At 58.6% G+C, this 21,988-nt stretch overlaps 1 protein-coding gene across 1 annotated transcript in view; it reads right to left on the minus strand.

Moving 5' to 3' along the window:
• The window catches only part of LOC309552483 (MOB kinase activator 1A), a gene marked incomplete at its 5' end in the record, with an annotated part of 98,848 nt that overhangs the window by 38,527 nt on the left and 38,333 nt on the right, over positions 1-21,988 (minus strand). The gene's annotated exons all lie outside the window — the stretch shown is intronic.

Genomic DNA, 21,988 nt, shown 5'->3' on the forward strand with positions numbered 1-21,988 from the left:
ATATGACAGTCCCCTCCTCTCCTCTCCCCCCCCCATATGATATGACAGTCCCCTCCTCCCCCCCCCCATATGATATGACAGTCCCCTCCTCTCCCCCCTCATATGATATGACAGTCCCCTCCTCTCCCCCCCCCCATATGATATGACAGTCCCCTCCTCTCCTCTCCCCCCCATATGATATGACAGTCCCCTCCTCTCCCCCCCCATATGATATGACAGTCCTCTCCTCTCCCCCCCCCCATATGATATGACAGTCCCCTCCTCTCCTCTCCCCCCCCCCCCATATGATATGACAGTCCCCTCCTCTCCTCCCCCCCCATATGATATGACAGTCCCCTCCTCTCCCCCCCCCCATATGATATGACAGTCCTTTCCTCTCCCCCCCCCCATATGATATGACAGTCCCCTCCTCTCCTCTCCTCCCCCCCCATATGATATGACAGTCCCCTCCTCTCCTCCCCCCCATATGACAGTCCCCTCCTCTCCCCCCCATATGATATGACAGTCCCCTCCTCTCCCCCCTCATATGATATGACAGTCCCCTCCTCTCCCCCCCCCCCCATATGATATGACAGTCCCCTCCTCTCTCCCCCCCCATATGATATGACAGTCCCCTCCTCTCCTCCCCCCCCATATGATATGACAGTCCCCTCCTCTCCTCCCCCCCCATATGATATGACAGTCCCCTCCTCTCCTCTCCTCCCCCCCCCATATGATATGACAGTCCCCTCCTCTCCTCCCCCCCCCCATATGATATGACAGTCCCCTCCTCTCCCCCCCCCCATATGATATGACAGTCCCCTCCTCTCCCCCCCATATGATATGACAGTCCCCTCCTCTCCTCCCCCCCCATATGATATGACAGTCCCCTCCCCCCCCCATATAATATGACAGTACCCTCCTTCCCCCCCCCCATATGATATGACACTCCTCTCCTCTCCCCCCCCATATGATATGACAGTCCCCTCCTCTCCCCCCCCATATGATATGACAGTCCCCTCCTCTCCCCCCCCCCCATATGATATGACAGTCCTCTCCTCTCCCCCCCCATATGATATGACAGTCCCCTCCTCTCCTCCCCCCCATATGATATGACAGTCCCCTCCTCTCTGCCCCCCATATGATATGACAGTCCCCTCCTCTCTCCCCCCCATATGATATGACAGTCCCCTCCTCTCCTCTCCCCCCCCCCCATATGATATGACAGTCCTCTCCTCTCCCCCCCCCATATGATATGACAGTCCCCTCCTCTCTCCCCCCCATATGATATGACAGTCCCCTCCTCTCTCCCCCCCATATGATATGACAGTCCCCTCCTCTCCTCTCCCCCCCCCCATATGATATGACAGTCCTCTCCTCTCCCCCCCCCCATATGATATGACAGTCCCCTCCTCTCTCCCCCCCATATGATATGACAGTCCCCTCCTCTCCTCCCCCCCCATATGATATGACAGTCCCCTCCTCTCCCCCCTCATATGATATGACAGTCCCCTCCTCTCCCCCCTCATATGATATGACAGTCCCCTCCTCCCCCCCCCCATATGATATGACAGTCCCCTCCTCTCCTCTCCCCCCCCCCATATGATATGACAGTCCCCTCCTCCCCCCCCCCCCATATGATATGACAGTCCCCTCCTCTCCCCCCTCATATGATATGACAGTCCCCTCCTCTCCCCCCCCCCCATATGATATGACAGTCCTCTCCTCTCCCCCCCCCATATGATATGACAGTCCCCTCCTCTCCCCCCCATATGATATGACAGTCCCCTCCTCTCCTCTCCCCCCCCCCCCATATGATAGGACAGTCCCCTCCTCCCCCCCCCATATGATATGACAGTCCTCTCCTCTCCCCCCCCCCCCCCATATGATATGACAGTCCCCTCCTCTCCTCCCCCCCCCATATGATATGACAGCCCCCTCCTCTCCCCCCCCCCCATATGATATGACAGCCCCCTCCTCTCCCCCCCCCATATGATATGACAGTCCCCTCCTCTCCTCCTCCCCCATATGATATGACAGTCCCCTCCTCTCCCCCCCCCATATGATATGATATGACAGTCCCCTCCTCTCCCCCCCCCCCATATGATATGACAGTCCCCTCCTCCCCCCCCCATATGATATGACAGTCCTCTCCTCTCCCCCCCCCCCCATATGATATGACAGTCCCCTCCTCTCCTCCCCCCCCCATATGATATGACAGCCCCCTCCTCTCCCCCCCCCCCATATGATATGACAGCCCCCTCCTCTCCCCCCCCCCATATGATATGACAGTCCCCTCCTCTCCTCCTCCCCCATATGATATGACAGTCCCCTCCTCTCCCCCCCCCATATGATATGATATGACAGTCCCCTCCTCTCCCCCCCCCCATATGATATGACAGTCCCCTCCTCTCTCCCCCCCATATGATATGACAGTCCCCTCCTCTCCTCCCCCCCCCATATGATATGACAGTCCTCTCCTCTCCCCCCCCCATATGATATGACAGTCCTCTCCTCTCCCCCCCCCATATGATATGACAGTCCCCTCCTCTCCTCCCCCCCCCCCCCCCATATGATATGACAGTCCCCTCCTCTCCTCCCCCCCCCCATATGATATGACAGTCCTCTCCTCTCCCCCCCCCATATGATATGACAGTCCTCTCCTCTCCCCCCCCCCCCCATATGATATGACAGTCCTCTCCTCTCCCCCCCCCCCATATGATATGACAGTCCCCTCCTCTCCTCCCCCCCATATGATATGACAGTCCCCTCCTCTCTCCCCCCCATATGATATGACAGTCCCCTCCTCTCTCCCCCCCATATGATATGACAGTCCCCTCCTCTCCTCTCCTCCCCCCCCCATATGATATGACAGTCCCCTCCTCTCCCCCCTAATATGATATGACAGTCCCCTCCTCTCCCCCCTCATATGATATGACAGTCCCCTCCTCTCCTCTCCCCCCCCCCATATGATATGACAGTCCTCTCCTCTCCCCCCCCCATATGATATGACAGTCCCCTCCTCTCTCCCCCCCATATGATATGACAGTCCCCTCCCCTCCTCTCCTCTCCTCCCATATGATATGACAGTCCCCTCCTCTCCCCCCTCATATGATATGACAGTCCCCTCCCCCCCCCCCCATATGATATGACAGTCCCCTCCTCTCCTCTCCCCCCCCCATATGATATGACAGTCCCCTCCTCCCCCCCCCCCCCATATGATATGACAGTCCCCTCCTCTCCCCCCTCATATGATATGACAGTCCCCTCCTCTCCCCCCCCCCATATGATATGACAGTCCCCTCCTCTCCTCTCCCCCCCATATGATATGACAGTCCCCTCCTCTCCCCCCCCATATGATATGACAGTCCTCTCCTCTCCCCCCCCCATATGATATGATATGACAGTCCCCTCCTCTCCTCTCCCCCCCCCCATATGATATGACAGTCCCCTCCTCTCCTCCCCCCCCCATATGATATGACAGTCCCCTCCTCTCCCCCCCCCCCATATGATATGACAGTCCTCTCCTCTCCCCCCCCCATATGATATGACAGTCCCCTCCTCTCCTCTCCTCCCCCCCCATATGATATGACAGTCCCCTCCTCTCCTCCCCCCCATATGACAGTCCCCTCCTCTCCCCCCATATGATATGACAGTCCCCTCCTCTCCTCCCCCCCCATATGACAGTCCCCTCCTCTCCCCCCCATATGATATGACAGTCCCCTCCTCTCTCCCCCCCCATATGATATGACAGTCCCCTCCTCTCCTCCCCCCCCATATGATATGACAGTCCCCTCCTCTCCTCCCCCCCCCCATATGATATGACAGTCCCCTCCTCTCCTCCCCCCCCATATGATATGACAGTCCCCTCCTCTCCCCCCCCCCCCATATGATATGACAGTCCCCTCCTCTCCCCCCCCCCCATATGATATGACAGTCCCCTCCTCTCCCCCCCCATATGATATGACAGTCCCCTCCTCTCCTCCCCCCCCATATGATATGACAGTCCCCTCCCCCCCCCATATGATATGACAGTCCCCTCCTCTCCTCCCCCCCCCCATATGATATGACAGTCCCCTCCCCCCCCCATATGATATGACAGTACCCTCCTTCCCCCCCCCCCATATGATATGACACTCCTCTCCTCTCCCCCCCCATATGATATGACAGTCCCCTCCTCTCCCCCCCCCATATGATATGACAGTCCCCTCCTCTCCCCCCCCCCCCCATATGATATGACAGTCCTCTCCTCTCCCCCCCCATATGATATGACAGTCCCCTCCTCTCCTCCCCCCCATATGATATGACAGTCCCCTCCTCTCTGCCCCCCATATGATATGACAGTCCCCTCCTCTCTCCCCCCCATATGATATGACAGTCCCCTCCTCTCCTCTCCCCCCCCCCCATATGATATGACAGTCCTCTCCTCTCCCCCCCCCCATATGATATGACAGTCCCCTCCTCTCTCCCCCCCATATGATATGACAGTCCCCTCCTCTCTCCCCCCCATATGATATGACAGTCCCCTCCTCTCCTCTCCCCCCCCCCATATGATATGACAGTCCTCTCCTCTCCCCCCCCCATATGATATGACAGTCCCCTCCTCTCTCCCCCCCATATGATATGACAGTCCCCTCCTCTCCTCCCCCCCCATATGATATGACAGTCCCCTCCTCTCCCCCCTCATATGATATGACAGTCCCCTCCTCTCCCCCCTCATATGATATGACAGTCCCCTCCTCCCCCCCCCCCATATGATATGACAGTCCCCTCCTCTCCTCTCCCCCCCCCCATATGATATGACAGTCCCCTCCTCCCCCCCCCCCATATGATATGACAGTCCCCTCCTCTCCCCCCCTCATATGATATGACAGTCCCCTCCTCTCCCCCCCCCCATATGATATGACAGTCCCCTCCTCTCCCCCCCCCCCATATGATATGACAGTCCTCTCCTCTCCCCCCCCCATATGATATGACAGTCCCCTCCTCTCCCCCCCATATGATATGACAGTCCCCTCCTCTCCTCTCCCCCCCCCCCCCCATATGATATGACAGTCCCCTCCTCCCCCCCCCATATGATATGACAGTCCTCTCCTCTCCCCCCCCCCCATATGATATGACAGTCCCCTCCTCTCCTCCCCCCCCCATATGATATGACAGCCCCCTCCTCTCCCCCCCCCCATATGATATGACAGTCCCCTCCTCTCCTCCTCCCCCATATGATATGACAGTCCCCTCCTCTCCCCCCCCCATATGATATGATATGACAGTCCCCTCCTCTCCCCCCCCCATATGATATGACAGTCCCCTCCTCTCTCCCCCCCATATGATATGACAGTCCCCTCCTCTCCTCCCCCCCCCCATATGATATGACAGTCCTCTCCTCTCCCCCCCCCCATATGATATGACAGTCCTCTCCTCTCCCCCCCCCATATGATATGACAGTCCCCTCCTCTCCTCTCCCCCCCCCCATATGATATGACAGTCCCCTCCTCTCCCCCCCCCATATGATATGACAGTCCCCTCCTCTCCCCCCCCCATATGATATGACAGTCCCCTCCTCTCTCCCCCCCATATGATATGACAGTCCCCTCCTCTCTCCCCCCCATATGATATGACAGTCCCCTCCTCTCTCCCCCCCATATGATATGACAGTCCCCTCCTCTCCTCTCCCCCCCCCATATGATATGACAGTCCTCTCCTCTCCCCCCCCCCCATATGATATGACAGTCCCCTCCTCTCTCCCCCCCATATGATATGACAGTCCCCTCCTCTCCCCCCTCATATGATATGACAGTCCCCTCCTCTCCCCCCTCATATGATATGACAGTCCCCTCCTCCCCCCCCCATATGATATGACAGTCCCCTCCTCTCCTCTCCCCCCCCCCCATATGATATGACAGTCCTCTCCTCTCCTCTCCCCCCCCCCCCATATGATATGACAGTCCCCCACCCCATATGATATGACAGTCCCCTCCTCTCCTCCCCCCCCATATGATATGACAGTCCTCTCCTCTTCCCCCCCCCCCCCATATGATATGACAGTCCCCTCCTCTCCCCCCCCCATATGATATGACAGTCCCCTCCTCTCCTCCCCCCCCATATGATATGACAGTCCCCTCCTCTCCTCCCCCCCCCCCATATGATATGACAGTCCCCTCCTCTCCTCCCCCCCCCATATGATATGACAGTCCCCTCCTCTCCTCCCCCCCCCCATATGATATGACAGTCCCCTCCTCTCCCCCCCCCATATGATATGACAGTCCCCACTCCCCCCCCATATGATATGACAGTCCCCTCCTCTCCCCCCCCCCCCCCCATATGATATGACAGTCCCCTCCTCTCCCCCCCATATGATATGACAGTCTCCTCCTCTCCCCCCCCCCCATATGATATGACAGTCCTCTCCTCTTCCCCCCCCCATATGATATGACAGTCCCCTCCTCTCCCCCCCCCCCCATATGATATGACAGTCCCCTCCTCTCCCCCCCCCCCCATATGATATGACAGTCCCCTCCTCTCCCCCCCCCCATATGATATGACAGTCCCCCTCCTCTCCCCCCCCATATGATATGACAGTCCCCTCCTCTCCCCCCCCCATATGATATGACAGTCCCCTCCTCTCCCCCCCCCCATATGATATGACAGTCCCCTCCTCTCCCCCCCCCCCCATATGATATGACAGTCCCCTCCTCTCCCCCCCCATATGATGACAGTCCCCTCCTCTTCCCCCCCCCCATATGATATGACAGTCCCCTCCTCTCCCCCCCCCCATATGATATGACAGTCCCCTCCTCTCTCCCCCCCCCCATATGATATGACAGTCCCCTCCTCTCCTCCCCCCCCATATGACAGTCCCCTCCCCCCCCCCCATATGATATGACAGTCCCCTCCTCTCCTCCCCCCCCATATGATATGACAGTCCCCTCCTCTCCCCCCCCCATATGATATGATATGACAGTCCCCGCCTCTCCCCCCCCCATATGATATGACAGTCCCCTCCTCTCCTCCTCCCCCCCCATATGATATGACAGTCCCCTCCTCTCCCCCCCATATGATATGACAGTCCCCTCCTCTCCCCCCTCATATGATATGACAGTCCCCTCCTCTCCCCCCCCATATAATATGACAGTCCCCTCCTCCCCCCCCCATATGATATGACAGTCCTCTCCTCTCCCCCCCCCCATATGATATGACAGTCCCCTCCTCTCCTCCCCCCATATGATATGACAGTCCCCTCCTCTCTCCCCCGCATATGATATGACAGTCCCCTCCTCTCCTCTCCCCCCCCCCCCATATGATATGATATGACAGTCCCCTCCTCTCCCCCCTCATATGATATGACAGTCCCCTCCTCTCCCCCCTCATATGATATGACAGTCCCCTCCTCTCCCCCCCCCCATATGATATGACAGTCCCCTCCTCCCCCCCCCATATGATATGACAGTCCCCTCCTCTCCTCTCCCCCCCCCCATATGATATGACAGTCCCCTCCCCCCCCCCCATATGATATGACAGTCCCCTCCTCTCCCCCCTCATATGATATGACAGTCCCCTCCTCTCCCCCCTCATATGATATGACAGTCCCCTCCTCCCCCCCCATATGATATGACAGTCCCCTCCTCTCCTCCCCCCCCCCATATGATATGACAGTCCCCTCCTCCCCCCCCCCATATGATATGACAGTCCTCTCCTCTCCCCCCCCCCCCATATGATATGACAGTCCCCTCCTCTCCCCCCCCCCCCCATATGATATGACAGTCCCCTCCTCTCCCCCCCCATATGATATGACAGTCCCCTCCTCTCCTCTCCCCCCCCCATATGATATGACAGTCCCCTCCTCCCCCCCCCATATGATATGACAGTCCTCTCCTCTCCTCTCCCCCCCCCCATATGATATGACAGTCCCCTCCTCTCCCCCCCCCCATATGATATGACAGTCCCCTCCTCTCCCCCCCCATATGATATGACAGTCCCCTCCTCTCCTCCCCCCCCATATGATATGACAGTCCCCTCCTCTCCTCCCCCCCCATATGATATGACAGTCCCCTCCTCTCCTCCCCCCCCATATGATATGACAGTCCCCTCCTCTCCTCCCCCCCCATATGATATGACAGTCCCCTCCTCTCCTCCCCCCCCATATGATATGACAGTCCCCTCCTCTCTCCCCCCCCCATATGATATGACAGTCCCCTCCTCTCTCCCCCCCCCATATGATATGACAGTCCCCTCCTCTTCCCCCCCCCATATGATATGACAGTCCCCTCCTCTTCCCCCCCCCATATGATATGACAGTCCCCTCCTCTCCCCCCCCCCCATATGATATGACAGTCCCCTCCTCTCCTCCCCCCCCATATGATATGACAGTCCTCTCCTCTTCCCCCCCCCCCATATGACAGTCCCCTCCTCTCCCCCCCCATATGATATGACAGTCCCCTCCTCTCCCCCCCCCATATGATATGACAGTCCTCTCCTCTCCCCCCCCCCCCCCATATGATATGACAGTCCCCTCCTCTCCTCCCCCCCCATATGATATGACAGTCCCCACCTCCCCCCCCCCCCCCATATGATATGACAGTCCCCACCTCTCCCCCCCCATATGATATGACAGTCCCCTCCTCTCCCCCCCCCCCATATGATATGACAGTCCCCTCCTCTCCCCCCCCCCCATATGATATGACAGTCCCCTCCTCTCCCCCCCCCCCCATATGATATGACAGTCCCCTCCTCTCCTCCCCCCCCATATGATATGACAGTCCCCTCCTCTCCTCCCCCCCCCCCCATATGATATGACAGTCCCCTCCTCCCCCCCCCCCATATGATATGACAGTCCCCTCCTCTCCCCCCCCCCATATGATATGACAGTCCCCTCCTCTCTCCCCCCCCATATGATATGACAGTCCCCTCCTCTCTCCCCCCCCATATGATATGACAGTCCCCTCCTCTCCTCCCCCCATATGATATGACAGTCCCCACCTCCCCCCCCCCCATATGATATGACAGTCCTCTCCTCTCCCCCCCCCCATATGATATGACAGTCCCCTCCTCTCCCCCCCCCCCATATGATATGACAGTCCCCTCCTCTCCTCCCCCCCATATGATATGACAGTCCCCTCCTCTCCCCCCCCCATATGATATGACAGTCCCCTCCTCTCCCCCCCCCCATATGATATGACAGTCCCCTCCTCTCCTCCCCCCCCATATGATATGACAGTCCCCTCCTCTCCCCCCCCCATATGATATGACAGACCCCTCCCCCCCCCCATATGATATGACAGTCCTCTCCTCTCCCCCCCCCATATGATATGACAGTCCCCTCCTCTCTCCCCCCCCATATGATATGACAGTCCCCACCTCTCCCCCCCCCATATGATATGACAGTCCCCTCCTCTCCTCTCCCCCCCCATATGATATGACAGTCCCCTCCTCTCCCCCCCCCATATGATATGACAGTCCCCTCCTCTTCCCCCCCCCATATGATATGACAGTCCCCTCCTCTTCCCCCCCCCATATGATATGACAGTCCCCTCCTCTCCCCCCCCCCATATGATATGACAGTCCCCTCCTCTCCTCCCCCCCCATATGATATGACAGTCCTCTCCTCTTCCCCCCCCCCCATATGATATGACAGTCCCCTCCTCTCCCCCCCCATATGATATGACAGTCCCCTCCTCTCCCCCCCCCATATGATATGACAGTCCTCTCCTCTCCCCCCCCCCCCATATGATATGACAGTCCTCTCCTCTCCCCCCCCCCCCATATGATATGACAGTCCCCTCCTCTCCCCCCCCATATGATATGACAGTCCCCTCCTCTCCCCCCCCATATGATATGACAGTCCCCTCCTCCCCCCCCCCATATGATATGACAGTCCCCTCCTCCTCCCCCCCCCATATGATATGACAGTCCCCTCCTCTCCCCCCCATATGATATGACAGACCCCTCCTCTCCCCCCCATATGATATGACAGTCCCCTCCTCTCCCACCCCCATATGATATGACAGTCCCCTCCTCTCCCCCCCCCCCATATGATATGACAGTCCCCTCCTCTCCCCCCCCATATGATATGACAGACCCCTCCCCCCCCCCCCCCATATGATATGACAGTCCTCTCCTCTCCCCCCCCCCCATATGATATGACAGTCCCCTCCTCTCTCCCCCCCCCCATATGATATGACAGTCCCCACCTCTCCCCCCCCCCCCCATATGATATGACAGTCCCCTCCTCTCCCCCCCCCCATATGATATGACAGACCGCTCCCCCCCCCCATATGATATGACAGTCCTCTCCTCTCCCCCCCCCCATATGATATGACAGTCCCCTCCTCTCCCCCCCCCCATATGATATGACAGACCGCTCCCCCCCCCCATATGATATGACAGTCCTCTCCTCTCCCCCCCCCCATATGATATGACAGTCCCCTCCTCTCTCCCCCCCCCCATATGATATGACAGTCCCCACCTCTCCCCCCCCCCATATGATATGACAGTCCCCTCCTCTCCTCTCCCCCCCCATATGATATGACAGTCCCCTCCTCTCCCCCCCCCCCCCATATGATATGACAGTCCCCTCCTCTTCCCCCCCCCATATGATATGACAGTCCCCCTCCTCTCTCCCCCCCCCCATATGATATGACAGTCCCCTCCTCTCCTCCCCCCCATATGATATGACAGTCCTCTCCTCTTCCCCCCCCCCCCCATATGATATGACAGTCCCCTCCTCTCCCCCCCCCATATGATATGACAGTCCCCTCCTCTCCCCCCCCCCATATGATATGACAGTCCTCTCCTCTCCCCCCCCCCATATGATATGACAGTCCTCTCCTCTCCCCCCCCCATATGATATGACAGTCCCCTCCTCTCCCCCCCCATATGATATGACAGTCCCCTCCTCTCCCCCCCCCCATATGATATGACAGTCCCCTCCTCCCCCCCCCCCCATATGATATGACAGTCCCCTCCTCCCCCCCCCATATGATATGACAGTCCCCTCCTCTCCCCCCCCATATGATATCGACAGACCCCTCCCCCCCCCATATGATATGACAGACCCCTCCCCCCCCCATATGATATGACAGTCCCCTCCTCTCCCCCCCCCCCATATGATATGACAGTCCCCTCCTCTCCCCCCCCATATGATATGACAGTCCCCTCCTCTCCCCCCCATATGATAGGACAGTCCCTCTCCTCTCCCCCCCCCCATATGATATGACAGTCCTCTCCTCTCCCCCCCCCCATATGATAGGACAGTCCTCTCCTCTCCCCCCCCCCATATGATATGACAGTCCCCTCCTCTCCCCCCCCCATATGATATGACAGTCCCCTCCTCTCCCCCCCCCCATATGATATGACAGTCCTCTCCTCTCCCCCCCCCCATATGATATGACAGTCCCCTCCTCTCCCCCCCCCATATGATATGACAGTCCCCTCCTCTCCCCCCCCCCCCCATATGATATGACAGTCCTCTCCTCTCCCCCCCCCCATATGATATGACAGTCCCCTCCTCTATCCCCCCCCATATGATATGACAGTCCCCTCCTCTCCCCCCCCCATATGATATGACAGTCCCCTCCTCTCCCCCCCCATATGATATGACAGTCCCCTCCTCTCCCCCCCCCCCCCCATATGATATGACAGTCCTCTCCTCTCCCCCCCCCCATATGATATGACAGTCCCCTCCTCTCCCCCCCCATATGATATGACAGTCCCCTCCTCCCCCCCCCCCCATATGATATGACAGTCCCCTCCTCTCCCCCCCATATGATATGACAGTCCCCTCCTCCCCCCCCCCATATGATATGACAGTCCCCTCCTCCCCCCCCCCATATGATATGACAGTCCCCTCCTCTCCCCCCCCATATGATATGACAGTCCCCTCCTCTCCCCCCCCCATATGATATGACAGTCCCCTCCTCTCCCCCCCCATATGATATGACAGACCCCTCCTCTCTCCCCCCCCCCCATATGATATGACAGTCCCCTCCTCTCCCCCCCCATATGATATGACAGTCCCCTCCTCTCCCCCCCCATATGATATGACAGTCCCCTCCTCTCCCCCCCATATGATATGACAGTCCCCTCCTCTCCCCCCCCCCATATGATATGACAGTCCCCTCCTCTCCTCCCCCCCCATATGATATGACAGTCCCTCCTCCCTCCCCCCCCCCATATGATATGACAGTCCTCTCCTCTCCCCCCCCCCCATATGATATGACAGTCCCCTCCTCTCCCCCCCCCATATGATATGACAGTCCCCTCCTCTCCTCCCCCCCCATATGATATGACAGTCCTCTCCTCTCCTCTCCTCCCCCCCCATATGATATGACAGTCCTCTCCTCTCCCCCCCCCCATATGATATGACAGTCCCCTCCTCTCCCCCCCCATATGATATGACAGTCCCCTCCTCTCCCCCCCATATGATATGACAGACCCCTCCTCTCCCCCCCATATGATATGACAGACCCCTCCTCTCCCTCCCCATATGATATGACAGTCCCCTCCTCTCCCCCCCCCATATGATATGACAGTCCCCTCCTCTCCCCCCTCATATGATATGACAGTCCCCTCCTCTCCCCCCCCCCATATGATATGACAGTCCCCTCCTCTCTCCTCCCCCCCCCATATGATATGACAGTCCCCTCCTCTCCTCTCCCCCCCCCCATATGATATGACAGTCCCCTCCCCCCCCCCCATATGATATGACAGTCCCCTCCTCTCTCCCCCCTCATATGATATGACAGTCCCCTCCTCTCCCCCCTCATATGATATGACAGTCCCCTCCTCCCCCCCCATATGATATGACAGTCCCCTCCTCTCCTCCCCCCCCCCCATATGATATGACAGTCCCCTCCTCCCCCCCCCCATATGATATGACAGTCCCTCTCCTCTCCCCCCCCCCCATATGATATGACAGTCCCCTCCTCTCCCCCCCCCCCCATATGATATGACAGTCCCCTCCTCTCCCCCCCCATATGATATGACAGTCCCCTCCTCTCCTCTCCCCCCCCCATATGATATGACAGTCCCCTCCTCCCCCCCCCCATATGATATGACAGTCCTCTCCTCTCCTCTCCCCCCCCCCATATGATATGACAGTCCCCTCCTCTCCCCCCCCCCATATGATATGACAGTCCCCTCCTCTCCCCCCCCCATATGATATGACAGTCCCCTCCTCTCCTCCCCCCCCATATGATATGACAGTCCCCTCCTCTCCTCCCCCCCCATATGATATGACAGTCCCCTCCTCTCCTCCCCCCCCCATATGATATGACAGTCCCCTCCTCTCCTCCCCCCCCCATATGATATGACAGTCCCCTCCTCTCCTCCCCCCCCATATGATATGACAGTCCCCTCCTCTCCTCCCCCCCCATATGATATGACAGTCCCCTCCTCTCCTCCCCCCCCCATATGATATGACAGTCCCCTCCTCTCCTCCCCCCCCATATGATATGACAGTCCCCTCCTCTTCCCCCCCCCATATGATATGACAGTCCCCTCCTCTTCCCCCCCCCATATGATATGACAGTCCCCTCCTCTCCCCCCCCCCATATGATATGACAGTCCCCTCCTCTCCTCCCCCCCCCATATGATATGACAGTCCCCTCCTCTTCCCCCCCCCCCATATGATATGACAGTCCCCTCCTCTCCCCCCCCCATATGATATGACAGTCCCCTCCTCTCCCCCCCCCCATATGATATGACAGTCCTCTCCTCTCCCCCCCCCCCATATGATATGACAGTCCCCTCCTCTCCCTCCCCCCCCATATGATATGACAGTCCCCACCTCCCCCCCCCCCATATGATATGACAGTCCCCACCTCTCCCCCCCCATATGATATGACAGTCCCCTCCTCTCCCCCCCCCCCATATGATATGACAGTCCCCTCCTCTCCCCCCCCCCATATGATATGACAGTCCCCTCCTCTCCCCCCCCCCCCATATGATATGACAGTCCCCTCCTCTCCTCCCCCCCCCATATGATATGACAGTTCCCCTCCTCTCCTCCCCCCCCCCCCATATGATACCATATGATATGACAGTCCCCTCCTCTCCCCCCCCCCATATGATATGACAGTCCCCTCCTCTCTCCCCCCCCATATGATATGACAGTCCCCTCCTCTCTCCCCCCCCATATGATATGACAGTCCCCTCCTCTCCTCCCCCCATATGATATGACAGTCCCCACCTCCCCCCCCCCCATATGATATGACAGTCCTCTCCTCTCCCCCCCCCCATATGATATGACAGTCCCCTCCTCTCCCCCCCCCCCATATGATATGACAGTCCCCTCCTCTCCTCCCCCCCCATATGATATGACAGTCCCCTCCTCTCCCCCCCCCCATATGATATGACAGTCCCCTCCTCTCCCCCCCCCCATATGATATGACAGTCCCCTCCTCTCCCCCCCCCCATATGATATGACAGTCCCCTCCTCTCCTCCCCCCCCATATGATATGACAGTCCCCTCCTCTCCCCCCCCCCATATGATATGACAGACCCCTCCCCCCCCCCATATGATATGACAGTCCTCTCCTCTCCCCCCCCCCATATGATATGACAGTCCCCTCCTCTCTCCCCCCCCCATATGATATGACAGTCCCCACCTCTCCCCCCCCCATATGATATGACAGTCCCCTCCTCTCCTCTCCCCCCCCATATGATATGACAGTCCCCTCCTCTCCCCCCCCCCATATGATATGACAGTCCCCTCCTCTTCCCCCCCCATATGATATGACAGTCCCCTCCTCTTCCCCCCCCCCATATGATATGACAGTCCCCTCCTCTCCCCCCCCCCATATGATATGACAGTCCCCTCCTCTCCTCCCCCCCCATATGATATGACAGTCCTCTCCTCTTCCCCCCCCCCCATATGATATGACAGTCCCCTCCTCTCCCCCCCCATATGATATGACAGTCCCCTCCTCTCCCCCCCCCATATGATATGACAGTCCTCTCCTCTCCCCCCCCCCCCCATATGATATGACAGTCCTCTCCTCTCCCCCCCCCCCATATGATATGACAGTCCCCTCCTCTCCCCCCCCATATGATATGACAGTCCCCTCCTCTCCCCCCCCATATGATATGACAGTCCCCTCCTCCCCCCCCCCATATGATATGACAGTCCCCTCCTCCTCCCCCCCCCCATATGATATGACAGTCCCCTCCTCTCCCCCCCATATGATATGACAGACCCCTCCTCTCCCCCCCATATGATATGACAGTCCCCTCCTCTCCCACCCCCATATGATATGACAGTCCCCTCCTCTCCCCCCCCCCATATGATATGACAGTCCCCTCCTCTCCCCCCCCATATGATATGACAGACCCCCTCCCCCCCCCCCCCATATGATATGACAGTCCTCTCCTCTCCCCCCCCCCATATGATATGACAGTCCCCTCCTCTCTCCCCCCCCCCATATGATATGACAGTCCCCACCTCTCCCCCCCCCCCCATATGATATGACAGTCCCCTCCTCTCCCCCCCCCCCATATGATATGACAGACCCCTCCCCCCCCCCATATGATATGACAGTCCTCTCCTCTCCCCCCCCCCATATGATATGACAGTCCCCTCCTCTCTCCCCCCCCCATATGATATGACAGTCCCCACCTCTCCCCCCCCCCCCATATGATATGACAGTCCCCTCCTCTCCTCTCCCCCCCCATATGATATGACAGTCCCCTCCTCTCCCCCCCCCCCCATATGATATGACAGTCCCCTCCTCTTCCCCCCCCCATATGATATGACAGTCCCCCTCCTCTCTCCCCCCCCCCATATGATATGACAGTCCCCTCCTCTCCTCCCCCCCATATGATATGACAGTCCTCTCCTCTTCCCCCCCCCCCATATGATATGACAGTCCCCTCCTCTCCCCCCCCATATGATATGACAGTCCCCTCCTCTCCCCCCCCCCATATGATATGACAGTCCTCTCCTCTCCCCCCCCCCATATGATATGACAGTCCTCTCCTCTCCCCCCCCCATATGATATGACAGTCCCCTCCTCTCCCCCCCCATATGATATGACAGTCCCCTCCTCTCCCCCCCCCATATGATATGACAGTCCCCTCCTCCCCCCCCCCCCCATATGATATGACAGTCCCCTCCTCCCCCCCCCATATGATATGACAGTCCCCTCCTCTCCCCCCCCCATATGATATGACAGACCCCTCCCCCCCCCATATGATATGACAGACCCCTCCCCCCCCCATATGATATGACAGTCCCCTCCTCTCCCCCCCCCCCCATATGATATGACAGTCCCCTCCTCTCCCCCCCCATATGATATGACAGTCCCCTCCTCTCCCCCCCATATGATAGGACAGTCCTCTCCTCTCCCCCCCCCCATATGATATGACAGTCCTCTCCTCTCCCCCCCCCCATATGATAGGACAGTCCTCTCCTCTCCCCCCCCCCCATATGATATGACAGTCCCCTCCTCTCCCCCCCCCATATGATATGACAGTCCCCTCCTCTCCCCCCCCCCATATGATATGACAGTCCTCTCCTCTCCCCCCCCCCATATGATATGACAGTCCCCTCCTCTCCCCCCCCCCATATGATATGACAGTCCCCTCCTCTCCCCCCCCCCCCATATGATATGACAGTCCTCTCCTCTCCCCCCCCCCCATATGATATGACAGTCCCCTCCTCTATCCCCCCCCATATGATATGACAGTCCCCTCCTCTCCCCCCCCCCATATGATATGACAGTCCCCTCCTCTCCCCCCCCCATATGATATGACAGTCCCCTCCTCTCCCCCCCCCCCCATATGATATGACAGTCCTCTCCTCTCCCCCCCCCCATATGATATGACAGTCCCCTCCTCTCCCCCCCCATATGATATGACAGTCCCCTCCTCCCCCCCCCCCCATATGATATGACAGTCCCCTCCTCTCCCCCCCATATGATATGACAGTCCCCTCCTCCCCCCCCCCATATGATATGACAGTCCCCTCCTCCCCCCCCCATATGATATGACAGTCCCCTCCTCTCCCCCCCATATGATATGACAGTCCCCTCCTCCCCCCCCCCATATGATATGACAGTCCCCTCCTCTCCCCCCCCATATGATATGACAGTCCCCTCCTCTCCCCCCCATATGATATGACAGTCCCCTCCTCTCCCCCCCCATATGATATGACAGTCCCCTCCTCTCCCCCCCCATATGATATGACAGTCCCCTCCTCTCCCCCCCCATATGATATGACAGTCCCCTCCTCTCCCCCCCATATGATATGACAGTCCCCTCCTCTCCTCCCCCCCCATATGATATGACAGTCCTCTCCTCTCCTCCCCCCCCATATGATATGACAGTCCTCTCCTCCCCCCCCCCCCATATGATATGACAGTCCTCTCCTCTCCCCCCCCCCATATGATATGACAGTCCCCTCCTCTCCCCCCCCCATATGATATGACAGTCCCCTCCTCTCCTCCCCCCCCATATGATATGACAGTCCTCTCCTCTCCTCTCCTCCCCCCCCATATGATATGACAGTCCTCTCCTCTCCCCCCCCCATATGATATGACAGTCCCCTCCTCTCCCCCCCCATATGATATGACAGTCCCCTCCTCTCCCCCCCATATGATATGACAGACCCCTCCTCTCCCCCCCATATGATATGACAGACCCCTCCTCTCCCTCCCCATATGATATGACAGTCCCCTCCTCTCCCCCCCCCATATGATATGACAGACCCCTCCTCTCCCCCCCATATGATATGACAGTCCCCTCCTCTCCCCCCCCATATGATATGACAGACCCCTCCCCCCCCCCATATGATATGACAGTCCTCTCCTCTCCCCCCCCCATATGATATGACAGTCCCCTCCTCTCTCCCCCCCCCCCCATATGATATGACAGTCCCCTCCTCTCTCCCCCCCCCCCATATGATATGAAAGTCCCCACCTCTCCCCCCCCCCCATATGATATGACAGTCCCCACCTCTCCCCCCCCCCCATATGATATGACAGACCCCTCCCCCCCCCCATATGATATGACAGTCCTCTCCTCTCCCCCCCCCCATATGATATGACAGTCCCCTCCTCTCTCCCCCCCCCCATATGATATGACAGTCCCCACCTCTCCCCCCCCCCCCATATGATATGACAGTCCCCTCCTCTCCTCTCCCCCCCCATATGATATGACAGTCCCCTCCTCTCCCCCCCCCCCATATGATATGACAGTCCCCTCCTCTTCCCCCCCCATATGATATGACAGTCCCCCTCCTCTCTCCCCCCCCCCCATATGATATGACAGTCCCCTCCTCTCCTCCCCCCCCCATATGATATGACAGTCCCCTCCTCTCCTCCCCCCCCATATGATATGACAGTCCCCTCCTCTCCTCCCCCCCATATGATATGACAGTCCTCTCCTCTTCCCCCCCCCCCCATATGATATGACAGTCCCCTCCTCTCCCCCCCCATATGATATGACAGTCCCCTCCTCTCCCCCCCCATATGATATGACAGTCCTCTCCTCTTCCCCCCCCCCCCATATGATATGACAGACCCCTCCTCTCCCCCCCCATATGATATGACAGTCCCCTCCTCTCCCCCACCATATGATATGACAGTCCCCTCCTCTCCCCCCCCATATGATATGACAGTCCCCTCCTCCCCCCCCCATATGATATGACAGTCCCCTCCCCCCCCCCCCCCCATATGATATGACAGTCCCCTCCTCCCCCCCCCATATGATATGACAGTCCCCTCCCCCCCCCCCCCCCATATGATATGACAGTCCCCTCCTCCCCCCCCCCATATGATATGACAGTCCCCTCCTCTCCCCCCCCATATGATATGACAGTCCCCTCCTCTCCCCCCCCATATGATATGACAGACCCCTCCCCCCCCCATATGATATGACAGTCCCCTCCTCTCTCCCCCCCCCCATATGATATGACAGTCCCCTCCTCCCCCCCCCCATATGATATGACAGTCCCCTCCTCTCCTCCCCCCCCATATGATATGACAGTCCCCTCCTCTCCCCCCCCATATGATATGACAGTCCTCTCCTCTCCCCCCCCCATATGATATGACAGTCCCCTCCTCTCCCCCCCCATATGATATGACAGTCCCCTCCTCTCCCCCCCCCCCATATGATATGACAGTCCTCTCCTCTCCCCCCCCCCCCATATGATATGACAGTCCCCTCCTCTCCCCCCCCCCATATGATATGACAGTCCCCTCCTCTCCCCCCCCCATATGATATGACAGTCCCCTCCTCTCCCCCCCCATATGATATGACAGTCCCCTCCTCTCCCCCCCCCCATATGATATGACAGTCCTCTTCTCTCCCCCCCCCATATGATATGACAGTCCCCTCCTCTCCCCCCCCATATGATATGACAGTCCCCTCCTCCCCCCCCCCCCATATGATATGACAGTCCCCTCTTCTCCCCCCCATATGATATGACAGTCCCCTCCTCCCCCCCCCCACATATGATATGACAGTCCCCTCCTCTCCCCCCCATATGATATGACAGTCCCCTCCTCTCCCCCCCCATATGATATGACAGTCCCCTCCTCTCTCCCCCCCCCCCCATATGATATGACAGTCCCCTCCTCTCCCCCCCCATATGATATGACAGTCCCCTCCTCTCCCCCCCCCATATGATATGACAGTCCCCTCCTCTCCCCCCCCCATATGATATGACAGTCCCCTCCTCCCCCCCCCCATATGATATGACAGTCCCCTCCTCTCCTCCCCCCCCATATGATATGACAGTCCTCTCCTCTCCCCCCCCCCCATATGATATGACAGTCCTCTCCTCTCCCCCCCCCCCCCATATGATATGACAGTCCCCTCCTCTCCCCCCCCCATATGATATGACAGTCCCCTCCTCTCCTCCCCCCCCCATATGATATGACAGTCCCCTCCTCTCCTCCCCCCCCCATATGATATGACAGTCCTCTCCTCTCCTCCCCCCCCCATATGATATGACAGTCCTCTCCTCTCCCCCCCCATATGATATGACAGTCCCCTCCTCTCTCCCCCCATATGATATGACAGTCCCCTCCTCTCCCCCCCCCATATGATATGACAGTCCCCTCCTCTCCCCCCCCCATATGATATGACAGTCCCCTCCTCTCCTCCCCCCCCATATGATATGACAGTCCCCTCCTCTCTCCCCCCCCCCATATGATATGACAGTCCCCTCCTCTCTCCCCCCCCCCCATATGATATGACAGTCCCCACCTCTCCCCCCCCCCCCATATGATATGACAGTCCCCTCCTCTCCTCTCCCCCCCCATATGATATGACAGTCCCCTCCTCTCCCCCCCCCCCCATATGATATGACAGTCCCCTCCTCTCCTCTCCCCCCCCATATGATATGAAAGTCCCCACCTCTCCCCCCCCCCCATATGATATGACAGTCCCCTCCTCTCCTCTCCCCCCCCATATGATATGACAGTCCTCTCCTCTCCCCCCCCATATGATATGACAGTCCCCTCCTCTCCCCCCCCCCATATGATATGACAGTCCCCTCCTCTCCCCCCCCATATGATATGACAGTCCCCTCCTCTCCCCCCCCATATGATATGACAGTCCCCTCCTCTCCCCCCCCATATGATATGACAGTCCCCTCCTCTCCCCCCCATATGATATGACAGTCCCCTCCTCTCCTCTCCCCCCCCATATGATATGACAGTCCCCTCCTCTCCTCCCCCCCCCATATGATATGACAGTCCCCTCCTCTCCTCCCCCCCCCATATGATATGACAGTCCTCTCCTCTCCTCCCCCCCCCATATGATATGACAGTCCCCCCTCTCCTCTCCCCCCCATATGATATGACAGTCCCCTCCTCTCTCCCCCCCATATGATATGACAGTCCCCTCCTCTCCCCCCCCCATATGATATGACAGTCCCCTCCTCTCCCCCCCCCATATGATATGACAGTCCCCTCCTCTCCTCCCCCCCCATATGATATGACAGTCCCCTCCTCTCTCCCCCCCCCCATATGATATGACAGTCCCCTCCTCTCTCCCCCCCCCCATATGATATGACAGTCCCCACCTCTCCCCCCCCCCCCATATGATATGACAGTCCCCTCCTCTCCTCTCCCCCCCCATATGATATGACAGTCCCCTCCTCTCCCCCCCCCCCCATATGATATGACAGTCCCCTCCTCTCCTCTCCCCCCCCATATGATATGAAAGTCCCCACCTCTCCCCCCCCCCCATATGATATGACAGTCCCCTCCTCTCCTCTCCCCCCCCATATGATATGACAGTCCTCTCCTCTCCCCCCCCATATGATATGACAGTCCCCTCCTCTCCCCCCCCCCATATGATATGACAGTCCCCTCCTCTCCCCCCCCATATGATATGACAGTCCCCTCCTCTCCCCCCCATATGATATGACAGTCCTCTCCTCTCCCCCCCCATATGATATGACAGTCCCCACCTCTCCCCCCCCCCCCATATGATATGACAGTCCCCTCCTCTCCTCTCCCCCCCCATATGATATGACAGTCCCCTCCTCTTCCCCCCCCCCATATGATAGGACAGTCCCCTCCTCTCCCCCCCCCATATGATATGACAGTCCCCTCCTCTCTCCCCCCCCATATGATATGACAGTCCCCTCCTCTCCTCTCCCCCCCCATATGATATGACAGTCCTCTCCTCTCCCCCCTCCGGTATTCCGGGTCTTCTTGTTTCTCTCCGCCGATCTACTCCTCACCGACCACTTCCGGCCACCCGCCCAACTCTCATCTCGCGTGAAGTGAAAACAGCTCAAACCACGCCCTCCTCCTGACAAGACAACTGCTGATAGGCCAACCGCTAGACAGTGGGTGCGGCTGTGCGGGACGATGGGCGGAGCGATAGATGACGGGGGAGCGCAGGTCTGAGTGAGATGTGATTGGTTGGATGTTCGGTGTGGGCGGGGTCCGGTGGTCTCTCGGAGTATATAGCTCTGTCTCCGCTCTCCGGTGTCCCCGTCAGGAAGTTTCACTTCCGGTTCCTGAGAGAACGTCCCTCCCAGAGTGTCACCGGAAGAACA

The sequence above is a fragment of the Pelophylax lessonae genome (genome assembly GCF_965119305.1).
Source record: "Pelophylax lessonae genome assembly, chromosome: 4".
Lineage (NCBI taxonomy): Eukaryota > Metazoa > Chordata > Amphibia > Anura > Ranidae > Pelophylax > Pelophylax lessonae.